Here is a 10,910-nt window from a genome sequence, read left to right as displayed (position 1 = left end):
CGAACATTCAGTTAGTTCAGTTCCCTTCAGTCGCTCAGTCGTGTCCGACTCTTTGCGACCCATGGACTGCAGCACGCCAGGCCTCCCTGTCCATCACCAACTCCCGGAGTTTATCCAAACCCATATCCATTGAGTCAGTGATGCCATCCAACCATCTCATCCTCTGTCGTCCCCTTCTCCTCCTGCCCTCAATTTTCCCCAGCATCAGGGTCTTTTCCAACGAATCAGTTCTTTGCATCAGGTGGCCAAAGTATTGGAGTTTCAGCTTCAACATCAGGCCTTCAATGAATATTCAGGACTGATTTCCTTTAGGATGGACTGGTTGGATCTCCTTGCAGTCCAAGGGACTCTCAAGAGTCCAACACCACAGTTCGAAAGCATCAATTCTTCAGAGCTCGGCTTTCTTCGTAGTCCAACTCTTACATCCATACATGACCACTGGAAAAACCATAGCCTTGACTAGACGGACCTTTGTTGGCAAAGTAATGTCTCTGCTTTTTAAAATGCTTCAGTTAGGCTGGAAAAAGGAGTTTGCTTCATGTTAGGGCGGGAGAGAAAATGAGTTACATTTTCAGTGTCATCTGAAGTGAAGGTTTTCTCAGATTTTCCTCCACAAGTTTCTTAAATCCTGTGACCAAGAGAAGTTGCTAAAAGTGATAAAAATGAAGTCCCCTTTCATCCTTCCATTCAACAAATACCCATTCTCATTCTTTCTTGTTGTTGTTTAGTTGCTCTTCGCGACCCCATGGACTGTAGCCCACCAGGCTCCTCTGTCCATGGGATTTCCCAGGCAAGAATACCGGAGTGGGGTGCCATTTCCTTCTCCAGGGGATCTTCCCGACCCAGGAATGGCTCAAACCCGTGTCTCCTGCATAGGCAGGTTGTTTCTTTACCATTGAACCACCAGGGAAGCCCCCATCTCATTCATTTACTGCCGCAATAATCACACTGAGGAGATACTTTTCATTAAATTATTATTTTAAAAAAATATTTATTTATTTGGCAGCACCGGGTCCTAGTTGCGGCATGTGAACTTGTGGTTTCAGCATGTGAGAGCTAGTTCCCTAACCAGGGATCAAACCTAAGCCCTCTGCATTGAAGTTCAGAATCTTAACCACTGGACCACCAGGGAAGTCCCTACGTTATTTTTATTGAAGTACAGTTGGTTTTAATTATACTACTTTCAATGATGGGCTTCCCTTGTGGCTCAGCTGGTAAAGAATCTGCCTGCAATATGGGACACCTGGGTTCAATCCCTGGGTTGGGAAGATCCCCTGGAGAAGGGAAAGGCTACCCACTCCGGTATTAGGACCTGGAGAATGCCTATGGACTATACAGTCACAAAGAGTTGGATACGACTGAGTGACCTTCACTTCACTTTCAATAATAATCCCTAAAATTATTGATCACTTTCTAAAAACCCAGCTTTCTGAATGAGATAATGCTTAATGCTGGCAGACATGAGCAGAGCCAACCAGAGAAGAGTGGAGTAATATAGGTAGGTTCTCAAGGGACCAGCATCTGCAAAGCAGTAAGGGCACAAGGGGCAAAGCTCAGGTGAAGTAAGGGCACAGATTGCAAAGAATGAGGCACAATAAAGGCCAGATGACTATATGCCAAATGTAGACTTTTGGAGAGAGTCATGACCACAGGCAGGGAAGAGGATGTTGCGCTCTACTAATGAAAGAAATGATGGTGGCAAACACGATGGATCAAAGTGAATATTCATGGTATTGCTGTTATTCCACTACAAAGACAACCTGTAGATATACTCAGAGTAATATCTCAGGGTCCCCTGGATTTTTTTTTAACAAATTTACTTTGATCCCACGGACAGAGGAGCCTGGCGAGCTATAGTCCATGGGGTTGCAAAAGAGTTGGACACGACTGAGCGACTAACACTTTACTTTGATCCACCTACATTTGCCATCCTCACTTTAACCATAACACTCAAAAGACTTAGCAAGTAGAACTCAGAATAGTTGTGGAATTGTCTATTCTGAAATTAAATTCTTAAATTTGACTTTATTGGAAGCTTTTGTCTAAAGAACTAACCTCTTTTTCATAATGACAAGCAAAAAACTTATCTTTTTATGATTTTACAAACATTTCAAAAACACATTACTCATTTTACTATCAAGTCATAATAGGATTTAGTATATAGAACTAACCAGATTGGACTGGGAATCCACTGTCTTATTGACTAAAAGTAGCATTAGCCAAGTTTGATCTCCTACCTCGTACCAATTACAAAAAAAGGAAATTTCAGATGGATCTGGGACATAAATGTGAAAGACAAAACAATAAAGCTTTGAGAAGATGATATATAGGAGAATATCTTTATGATCTGAGTAAAGAAAAGATTTCTGAAACCATGTATAAACTAGCTGATGCTGCTAAGTCACGTCAGTCGTGTCCGACTCTGTGCGACCCCGTAGATGGCAGCCCACCAGGCTCCGCCGTCCCTGGGATTCTCCAGGTAAGAACACTGGAGTGGGTTGCCATTTCCTTCTCCAATGAATGAAAGTGAAAAGTGAAAGTGAAAGTGAAGTCGTATCAGACTCTTAGCGACCCCATGGACTTCAGCCTACCAGGCTCCTCTGTCCATGAGATTCTCCAGGCGAGAGTACTGGAGTGGGGTGCCATCGCCTTCTCCAGTATAAACTAGCAGTTAACCCCAAAGGAGAAGATTGACAAACTATATTAAAATGAAGAACTTTATAGTAAAGTACACAATAAGAGAATAAAAAGGAAGTCATAGAATGGGAGAAGATATTTACTACCCATGGAATGTACATAATGCTCCTTTCCAGAATATAAAAACAATTGTTACAAATCAAGAAATAAAAGAGAGACAGGCAGTCAATAGAAAAATAGACACACACACACACACACAATGACTAATAAACGTATAAAGATGCTTATCCTCACAACCATAATTTTTTTTCCTTTCAGTCCATCCTTATCCATAAGCAGAAGGTAGAGAGTGAAATACATAAGCATGTTCAGTTCAGTTCAGTCGCTCAGTCGTGTCCAACTCTTTGTGACCCCATGAACACGCCAGGCCTCCCTGTCCATCACCAACTCCCGGAGTCTACCCAAACCCATGTCCATCGAGTCAGTGATGCCATCCAACCATCTCATCCTCTGTCGACCCCTTCTCCTCTTGCCCTCAGTCTTTCCCAGCATTGGGGTCATTTCAAATGAGTCAGTTCTTCGCATCAGGTGGCCAAAGTATTTCAGCTTCAACATCAGTCCTTCCAATGAACACCCAGGACTGATCTCCTTTAGGATGGACTGGTTGGATCTCCTTGCAGTCCAAGGGATTCTCAAGAGTCTTCTCCAATACCACAGTTCAAAAGCATCAATTCTTCGGTACTCAGCTTGCTTTATAGTCCAACTCTAACATCTATACATGACTACTGGAAAAACCATAGCCTTGACTAGACGGACCTTTGTTGGCAAAGTAATGTCTCTGCTTTTGAATATGCTATCTAGGTTGGTCATAACTTTCCTTCCAAGGAGTAAGCGTCTTTTAATTTCATGGCTGCAATCACCATCTGCAGTGATTTTGGAGCCCAGAAAGACAAAGTCAGCTATTGTTTCCACTGGTTCCCCATCTATTTGCCATGAAGTGATGGGACCAGATGCCACGATCTTAGTTTTCTGAATGTTGAGCTTTAAGCCAACTTTTTCATTCTCCTCTTTAACTTTCATCAAGAGGCTCTTTAGTTCTTCTTCACTTTCTGCCATAAGGATGGTGTCATCTGCATGTTCAAGCTATGAAATACAAATTATGTAATTTAGGTCATTTCTTACATCAGTTTGCATTTAAAACTGGCATTGCACAATATAAAGATTAGTGGTAGGGACTTCCCTGGTGGTCCAGTGGTTAAGAACCTGCCTGCCAATGTAGGAGACACAGGTTCAAGAGGCAAGTAAGCCCCTGTGTGCCACAACAGCTGAAGCCCATACCCTATATCCCTTGTTTGGCAACAAGAGAAGCCACTGCAACGAGAAGCCCAAGCTCCCACACAGCAACTAGAGAGTAGCCCCTGCTCACCAAAACGGAAAAAGCCTGCTCACAGCCACGAAGACCTCATGCAGCCAAAAATAAATAAATAATCATCATAAAATTTCTTTTAAAAAAATGATCAAATGTAAAATTTATGCTAATAACTTTAAATGATATCTTTACTTAAAATGGCATTAAATAGCAAGTTAAAAAATCATGGCAAGTCAAGAAACTGCAAAAGAAATGAAAAAGCTTTGTGTTTTAGCACTTTTAATGGGACTTCTCCCTGCATTTGAAACAAGGGGCCCCACATGTTTATTCTGCACTGGGCCCCGCATATTATGTCGCTGGCTTTGCGAGTGCCACTGTAACAGAGAAACCACTTTGGAAAACTGCCAGTGTTTACCAAAGCTGAACATACACAACAAGGTCTATGACTCAGCACTTAGAAGGACTTCTGGAATTCTGATAATATTCTACTTTCTGGCTGATTACACATGTTTTCTTGTGATAATAGCAAGCTGCTTATACTAAGGGTTTGTGTACTGCTCTGTGTAATATACTAAAATTTTAAATTGTATTTTAAAAAGTGGAAAAAAGTTATTTGCTACCTCTCAGTCTAAATAAGATAATATTCTACTTTCTGGCTGATTACACTTGTTTTCTTGTGATAATAGCAAGCTGCTTATACTAAGGGTTTGTATACTGCTCTGTGTATTATACTAGATAAGATAGTTATGACAATAAAGCATTTACTTACAGATACGAAATCCAATAACTCAGGATCCTTTATTTCTTTAAAGCTGCAATTTTAAGAGAAGTACTTTGTAATAAAGTCACTAAAGAAGTTTCAGTGGTTTTATTCAGAATTGAAAGAGACACGTGTACCCCAATGTTCATTGCAGCACTGTTTATAACAGCCAGGACATGGAAGCAACCTAGATGTCCATCGGCAGACGAATGGATAAGAAAGCTGTGGTACATATACACAATGGAATACTACTCAGCTATTAAAAAGAATGCATTTGAATCAGTTCTAATGAGGTGGATGAAACTGGAGCCTATTATATAGAGTGAAGTAAGTCAGAAAGACAAACACCAATACAGTATATTAATGCATATATATGGAATTTAGAAAGATGGTAACAATGACCCTATATGTGAGACAGCAAAAGAGACACAGATGTAAAGAACAGACTTTTGGACTCTGTGGGAGAAGGCGAGGGTAGGATGATTTGAGAGAATAGCATTGAATCATGTATATTATCATATGTGAAACAGATCGCCAGTCCAAGTTCGATGCATGAGACAGGGTGCTGAGGGTCGGTACACTGGGATGACCCTGAGGGATGGGATGGGGAGGGAGGTGGGAGGGGGGTTCAGGATGAGGAACACATGTACACCCATGGCTGATTCATGTCAATGTGTGGCAAAAACCACTACAATATTGTAAAGTAATTAGCCTCCAATTAAATAAATTTTAAAAAGTAAACAAATAATAAAATTAAAAAAAAAGAAATTTCAGTGGTTTTAAAGACCTATCTGCATCTCTCCTCTTCTCGCATCTTTGCTCTTCTTTCTATTCATTTTTCTCCCCTCCTTTTCATCTCTTTGTTCTATCAACTCCAAGCTAAAATCTCTTCTAGATTATTCCCTGTAATAATTCTATCGTTATTCCTAGATTGAGAACATTTTTTTCTTTTTTTGGTTTCTAAATAATCTTTGGCGATTGGCATTGTAGGAAGTAGGGACTTACACTACTACTATCTTCAATTTTTTTTTTTTATAGAGTTTTATCTTTGACTCAAGTTTAGGGGCCAGAACAGTAGAGGTTCACAAATTTCAGGAATTACAGAAAAAGAGCATGGGCTTTTAGAGCTAAATAAATTTGAGTCTGAATCCTAGCTCACTCACTCACTAACTTTCAAGCAACCCAAACTTACATCTCCAGGCACAGAGTTTTTCTGCCATTAAGCTAAGAATTAGAACACTTAAACTGTGTTGCTGGAGTATTAACATATGTCAAGTTGGAGACAACATAGAGAAAGCATTCAGCTCTGTGATAGCAGGTGCTCTACTGCCCCTCCCTCACTGAAGCGAAATAGGTAGGATCTGATAACTACTGAGGAATGGGGAGAATGTCAGGAGGCAGGAACAGCAAGCATTAAGAATGGCCCGAGGTAAAAATAAACACAACCACCCTGAAACAGACTTTAAGAAACTTTAAGTCACTAAGGAAGTAATGTGATGAAATCTCTGTTTAAGGGAGATTAATTTGGAAATAAACTGGATTGGGAGAAAGCTGGGCTAGAGGCAGCACAGCTTTGAGGTTAAGTCTCAGATTCCTCATCTGTAAGGTGCAGATGGCATTGATACCTACTTTAAGGAGTCTTTGTGTGAATGCTTATTGTGCTAGTGCTTAGTCACTCAGTCCTGTCCTATTCTTTGTGACCTCATGGACTGGACCCAGTCAGGCTCCTCTGTCAATGGGATTGTCCAGGCAAGAACACTGGAGTGGGTTGCCATTTTCCTCCTCCAGGGGATCTTCCTGACCCAGGGATTGAACCCTCAACATCTCATGTGTCTCCCGCACTGCAGGCAGATTCTTTACCAGCCCGTATATGTGTGTGTAGTATAATAAAAAATGCATTTTGTTTTTGTTAACGGTTCTTGGCACAGAGTTTCAAGAAACCTTGGAATTTCTGATCAGAGTATCTGTTGTTATTCACAGAGACCCCATTTCCTCCATATCTGAATGTATGCTAATTCACAAGGTGGCTTACAATGGGCCTTGAGATAGTTACAAGGAAGGGGCTGGCCATTCCGGAAAGACCTAGCATGTGATTAGAGACTTGGAACTTTCAGCCACACCCTCATAGATCTTGAATTCAACCAAGTGGTTGATGATTTAACCAATCATGCTTATGTGACAAAACCCTAGATATAAACTCTGAAGCAGTGAGGCTCTGGGAGCTTGCTGGTTGATGAAAGGACCCATGTAGCTGGGAGGATGGTACACCTGGAGGCAGCAAGGAAGATCTTGTCATGCTATTTACCTCTTCATCTTACTATTCATTTGCTCCCTTTATAATAAAATGGTCATCATAAGGATAGTACTTTCCTGACTTCTGTGAGTCATTCTAGTGAATTATCAAATTGGGACAAAGCGTGGATTCTGGGAATCCTCAAGTACATAGCAAAATAGGCAGAAGAACAGGCAGCTTGGGGATACCTGAGACTTGCAACTGGCATCTGAAGTCATGCAGGACTGAGCCCTTAACTTAAAGGACCTATATTAACTCTGGGTAATTAGTGTCAGAAATGAAGGCCTTTGACCTTAACTTGTGGGGTCCACGCTAACTCTAGCAGTGAGTGTTAGAATTAGACTGAACAGTAAGACACTCAGTTGGGATAAGCATGTTGTAGTTGGAACACCGATGTAAATTACTGACATGGTGCCCAATACAGGCTATTGGTGCCCAATAAATGATAGCGGTAATTATTGGCAAGAGGCAAGGTCACTTTTTTAATTCATTAGGCATTTATTAAGCAGTATGCAAAGTGTAAAGTACCCAGGATGACTAGAACTGCCCCACTACACCCCAACCCTCAAGAAGCCCACAGGGAAATAACAACAACAAAAAAACATGATGATGGAAATAAGTGCTGAGTGTTATGGAACCAAAAAAGAACTGATTAACTTTAGGGAGATTATAAATGGCTTCACAGAGTATCTTAGTTTGCTAGGGCTGCTGTAACAAATTACCACAAACTGGGGCTTAAAACAGTAGAAGTTTCTTTTCTCACAGTTCTGGAGGTCAATCAAGGTGTGCTCAGGGTTAGTTCCTCTAGAGCAGGGGTCCCCAACCCCTGGGGCTATGGACCAGTACTGGTTCATGGACTGTTAGGAACGGGGCCACACAGCAGGAAGTGAATGGTGGGCAGGCAAGTGAGTGAAGTGTCATCTGTATTTACAGCTGCTCCCCATCACTCGCAGCACCAGATTCTCATAGGATCATGGACCCTACTGTGAACTGTGCGTGTGAGTGAGTGAGATTGCAAGCTCCTTATGAGAATCATTTTGACACCACCCCCTGCCACCCTAGTCCGTGGAAAAAATTGTTTTTCATGAAACTGGTCCCTGGTACCAAAAAGACTGGGGATCACTGCTCTAGAGGCTCTTAAAGAGAAATCTGTTCTGTGCCTCTTCATTGGTCCCTGGTATGTACCAACAACCTTTGGATTTTCTTGGCTTGTGGCTGTATCATTTCAGTCTCTGCCTTCATTGTCACTAGGGCCTCTACTTTCTGTATCTCCATGTCTAAATCTCCCTCTTTTTATAAGACACCAATCACTGGATTAAGGCCCACCCTCATCTGGTAGGACCCTGTCTTGACTGCATCTGCAAAGACTTTATTTCCAATTACAGTCACATTTAGAGGTATCAAGGTTTAAGATTTAAACACATATTTTGGGGTTACACAAGTCAATTCACAACACAGAAGTGGTGACTTTTCAGTTGGTCTTATTGGATAAGTAGGGGTTCACCTGGCAGGAGATACTAAAAAACTAAAAAAATACAAGCACGAAATAACTGGTAAAGACAAACTGAAAACAACACAGACACTTATGGGTGACATTATAGAAGCATAAGATTTGAATATAGGCACAAAGCACGATGTCTGACACAGTAGATGCTGAGAAAATTTTTCTGAATAAATCAATCTAAATTATTAAGAGTTCTGTTGGCCTATTTCACCAGAAACAAGGAAATTGATTTTTCAGGAAGTGATCAGTTTGGGACACGCTGATTTGAGATGAAAGCCAAAAAAAAAAAAAAAAATGGAAATGAAATAAACACTGGAGACAGGAGTGAGAAAGGAGTCTGCACGGTGGACTAGGACTGAAGACATAAATATGAGTGTTGTCCACAAAGAGATAATAGATGAAAATGAGATTATATGAAATCTCTAAGACCTGGAACAAAAAGATCCAAGAATTCAGCCGGTGGGTGCATACTACAGGCTAGAGAAGTGTCAGTTAGGAAAACAGAAGAAACCATCAGGAATATACAAAGAAAATACCAAGCATCATCATAGAGGGGAAAAAAGGCCAAAATTCAAGAAAGATGCTCTGATAAGGGACTGATGCTATGAAACTGTCAGAATAAGCACAGAAGCCATTTTATCTGGAAAATTACATATGACCCAAATATGCTGGGTATTTTCATACACAGACTTGTTATTGCTTTCATTATCAAGGCACCAGATTAAAATCCAAGCTTTTATTTTTCTTTCAGAAGTTCAGAACAATAAAATAAAGTCATAACAAAAGGAACTAGACCACTATGAAAGGCTAGGTGATGTGGATAACTAATTAACGAAGTGTTGTTAGGGTGTGTACTCTGGAACCTGGATGACATGATGTCATTTCTTACGTGAATTTATGTACAGAGAGTTTATTATGAACTGAAGTCTGTGTCATTCCCCCTACCCCAATTTATATGTTGAAGACCAAACCCCCAGTTTGGCTGAGTTCAGAGAAGGAGTTTCTAAGGAAGTAATTAAGCTTAAATGAGGTCTTAGGTGTGTTGGAGAATGGAGGAGATGAAAAGTATCCACTGAGCTGAGAAGGCATCTTGAGACTGAAAAGTGAGTCAGGCAGCTTCATATAGTCGATGGATGTTTATTACAGGGTAACTCACCCACAGGGTGGGATCAGTTGGACAACAATCTGAAAGTATTCAAAGCTGCACTCCACACAGCTGAGACGCCATTGAGACAGTTTTATAGGGCATGGGGGTAGATGCTTGGAAACAGCACGTGAACTCATAAATCAAGATTTATAAACAGATAACTAGCCTTGTGGGCACAGAAAATAAGTCAGCAACAGTCCTCATCATTGTTTGGAGACCAGCAGAGCATAGAGGCCTTCTGGACCTAATGATCACTAAACAATATCTATTAACTACAAAACTCTTGATGGCAGAAAAGAGATTCACTACACAGTACAGCCCTAGGTAGGGTCAGTGGAAGGACAGGAGGAACTGAACAGGCCCAAGATGGCCCAGTTATACTAACAGTCATATAGGGTGGGCCCTGATCAGATAGATTAGTGTCTTTCTAAGAAGTGACACCAGAATGTCATCTCTCTCTCTTTTCCTCTTCCTCTCTGTGTATAAGCAAGAGGCCAGCAAAGGCTATCTATAAGCCAGGAGGAGCTCTCTTACCAGAAACTGAATCTCTCGGACACCTCGATCTTGAACTTGTAGCCTGTGTAGCTGTGAGAAAATAAAATTTCTGTTATTTAAGTGACACAGTCTGTGGTACTAAATGCCAGCTCAAACACACTTCATAAAGGGATTCACTGAGGGGACAGTGAGGAAAAGGGAGCCAACTCCTAGAATGGGAAAAATAAACAAGACTTATGCTGTAACTTGACAAGGAAATTTTGGAAATCTTGAATGAGGCTGGGGAGGAGGGCAGGGATTTTTTCAACAAATAGCCTCCAGGGTTCTTACACCCAGCAGCTGTTGTGCCATCTGCAAAGTGCAGGACTTGGGTTAGGATTTCTAAGCCCTTTTCCAGTCTCAAATTGCAAACAATCTGAGCAGATATTTTACTGCAAGTGAAAAAATTTTGCCATGACCTCAGATTTATTTCACGCTTGAGGTTCTTCTAAGGATAAATAAATGTTTCAGAAACAGAACAGTCAATCTAATCACACTAGGACCACAGCCTTGTCTAACTCAATGAAACTAAGCCATGCCTGTGGGGCAACCCAAGACGGGCGTGTCATGGGGGAGAGATTTGACAGAATGTGGTCCACTGGAGAAGGGAATGGCAAACCACTTCAGTATTCTTGCCTTGAGAACCCCATGAACAGTACGAAAAGG

The sequence above is a fragment of the Bison bison genome, unplaced genomic scaffold, assembly GCF_000754665.1.
Source record: "Bison bison bison isolate TAMUID 2011002044 unplaced genomic scaffold, Bison_UMD1.0 scf7180017864163, whole genome shotgun sequence".
Taxonomy (NCBI): domain Eukaryota; kingdom Metazoa; phylum Chordata; class Mammalia; order Artiodactyla; family Bovidae; genus Bison; species Bison bison.
The sequence above is the reverse complement of the archived record's forward strand: the minus strand, read 5'-3'. Positions refer to the sequence as shown.